Here is a 3,498-nt window from a genome sequence, read left to right on the forward strand (position 1 = left end):
GGTTTCAGTTTTGTGTGTTTTCTGGATGTTTTCATTCTTTTCATCTTTCTCTAGTGTTAACGTTTTGGGGGAAAGTTTTTCGCTTGAGATTTTCTGAGGGAGTGGCCGGTATTTGTGGTCTCTGAGGCCCCGCGCGCGCTCGGCGCGGTGGATGTGTCTCTCTATGTGACTCAGTTCCCGCTTGGACACTAGATAGTCCCACTTTTTAGCACCTTCTGTTTTTGCACTTTGTGGCCTCTTTCCCACCGTTTGGATGGCCAATTTTGGAACTGTTTTGTCTGTCCAGGGTTCCTCCATCATTTCTTGGTATCGTTGGTAGTAGTATTCCTCTGCCTTAGCAAAACGGAAATCAAAGGACAGGGCCTTAAGTTTATGAAGTGTCTCCTCCTCCTCTTGAAACTTGTGCACTATCAGTTTCCTCACTTCTGCAGCATGGACGCCACCTAAACTCTGAAGAAAGGGAAGTATTAGAACGTTTCATGTTGGATGTCCTTTCTCCTAGTTCCATGGTACAGATCTCAAGTGTGGGACTAGCCCTCCCTGGCACTCCTCCGCTACGTCCCCCTGAGGGTCCCTTCACCATGTTCCGTGCCTTCTTCCTCCTGACACTTTCTATGTGCCCCCTCTCCCAGTGCCCTCTTAGCTGAGAGGCCCTGAGGAGCAGTCTCCTCTTCCTGCTGTCCCAGCTCTGGCCTCCTGCCTTTCCAGAAGAAACACTGCCCTGTGCCTGTCAGAAGCCAATTCATCTGCCTGGGCTTGTTGAGCTTCAAGGCTTTCAATTTTGCAATTATCAAATTCCCTGTCCTCAAAATCTCCCCTCTGCTGGATCACTCCCATCAACGTAAAGATATGCTCCATAAATATCATCTGTAAACAAGGAAGGAACATTTCTGCTACTGCACGTCCCTCTCCAGCTTTTACCCCCTTTCTGCTCCCTTCACATATAACCTGAGTGGCTTCCAGTGATCCCTGCCCACTCTCTCATCTCACATCTTTCCACTCCACTTGGGCTGGACTTCTTCCCCTACCACTCTCAGTCTGCTAGTCTAGTCTAGTCTAGTCCCCAGGGTTCTCCACACAGCAGGCTGTGGGCCCATGTCTGCTCCTGTCATCCTCCACCCCTCCGCAGCCTTTAATAGAGGTCATCACTGTCTGTTCCTTGAAGCATTTTCTTCTGGCTTCCAGGCTACTGCCAAGAGCATGTGACTAAGGTTACCTTGGACCCATTAGGCCATTTGCTGATTATCCCCAAGTGAGTGAACATCCTGCATCTCTTCCTAGCTCATAGCTACTCCTCCATCTGCCTTGCTAGTTCTGTCTTTTAAACATAATGCAGGACAATATGGCAGAGAAAACAGTCACTTAATATAGAGCTCGGTTATGTTTAGGCTTCCTTGGGTATGGGTGGTCTCAGTCATTAAACAAGGTGACCTACCTTGTGTCAGGCACTGATCTAGAGGAGAATTGAGGGATAGAGTGGCACCTGGGCTGCCCTGCTCTCACTACTCAGCCTCAGATGTGTGACGTCTCGGCTTGCCTCTCCAAAGTTTTCCCATTCTCAATTCTGTCACTTCCAACTTTAAAATACCCTTCATCCAGGTTTCACTTCCACCCTGCCGCCCCCACACTAAGGTAACAGCCTAACTGGTCTCCTTGGAACCACATTTCTCTCTTCTGCCCCCATGCCCGTCAGACCAATCGCTGTGCCAGAGTTGTCTTTTTTTTTGCAGTTTTTAGCTGGGGCAGGGTTTGAACCCACCACCTCCACACAGCCGACGCCCTACTCCTTTGAGCCACAGGTGCCGCCCCAGAGTTGTCTTTTTTTTTCTTTCCTTTTTTTAAAACATAAAACCAAGCACGCACTTTTCTGCCTAAAACCCTGGGATAGCACCTAGAAGAAAATCCAAAATCTCAGTATGGCATCTATTGCTCGGTCCCTGATGGCCTCCTTAGACACCTTCTCGGCTTGGCTCTCGGCTTGCTCTGTTCCAGCCACATGGGCTTTTCCATAAAAACTGTATTGTCTTTCCCTTCTGAATATCTTCACCTGCTCTTCCTTCATCTGCTCCTGCACACAGGACTATGGTACTTAACCATTTTCAGCTTACATGTCACTCCCTCCACAAACTCAGATAAAACCTCAGCCCTTTTCATGACAGACACTGCAATTCATGATAATGGCCTGACATCAACCTCCCCGCCAGACTAAGCCCAGTGAGGGCACTGGAGCTGTAGGGCCAGCACCACAGGCGCTCCCTGAACCAAATACTCACCTCCCTTGAAATGCTATGGCCTTTTACACCAGTGATAAACTTTCTATGATCACGTTATTGACTCCAACGTTCGTGTATATATTCCCTCACCTTAATCTTCTTTTCTAGTGGGGAATGGGAACCCATTGCAATCCGAGGGTCTTGAGTATTTTTAGCCCAGGCCAATCTAGAAGATCAAAAAGAAATTTTACTAGGATTTGGAGAAAGGTTTTAGGAAATATGTTCCAGGATGACCTGTATTGGGAAGTTGACTTGGGACCCACCTTCCACAAGTAGCAGAAGGCATTTCTCTGTGCCAACAGGCAAGACCCTACAATACCTTTAACTTTAATTCCCTAAAGCAGGAAGGGAATGCACTCTGATAAAAGGGCAAATAGCCACGTTATGTTGGAGGCTGAGGCAGACAGAAGCATCTTTAACACTGGAGAGGGAAGACTCAGTTGCTATTTCAAATACCACAAGCCACTGTTTTTGTATGTTATTGGTAGAGAACTTAGCTTTAATGAGAAAAGTTTTCAAAGTCGTGTAAGTCCATTTTAAGTGCAGTTCTGTGTAAAATTATTAGCAATAAATATAATGTATAAGCTGTCATTAATTTCCAACAGGAGCTATGTAACTGTTTCATGATTCTTATCAAAGGTTTACATGTTAAATAAGATAATTAGATAACAGGAGCTTTAAAAAAAATTAATGCAGAAAAATATAGTGGGGAAATGTTTACTTTAGGGCACAGTCACATTTAGGCAGCCTGGAGACCTCTTGTTTCTTAACCTGTTGGCAAGTAGGTTCTATGGTTAGTAAACTGGGTTTCAAATATTTTGTTTCTCTTGGTTCTCTAAGCTAAAAAAAAAAAAAAAAGAAAGAAAGAAAAGAAAAGAGGGAGAAATATTTTGTTAGATCTTGTTACCTCCTTTAACAAAAAGGATAAAAAGCTTGGCTAGGCACCTGTAGTTCAGCAGCTAGGGCTCCAGCCACATACATTGGAGCTGGCAGGTTCGAACCCAGCCCAGGCCCAGTAAACAACAATGACAACTACAACAAAAAAATAGCCAGGCGTTGTGGCAGGTGCCTGTAGTCCCAGCTACTTGGGAGGCTGAGGCAAGAGAATCGCTTAAGCCCAAGAGTTTGAGGTTGCTGGGAGCTGTGACTGTACAGCACTCTACTAAGGGTGACATAGTGAGACTCTGTCTCACCAAAAAAAAAAAAAAGTTGGTTTTTAAGGAAA

Source organism: Otolemur garnettii, unplaced genomic scaffold (assembly GCF_000181295.1).
Source record: "Otolemur garnettii isolate 467f Iridium unplaced genomic scaffold, OtoGar3 scaffold00021, whole genome shotgun sequence".
Classification (NCBI taxonomy): domain Eukaryota; kingdom Metazoa; phylum Chordata; class Mammalia; order Primates; family Galagidae; genus Otolemur; species Otolemur garnettii.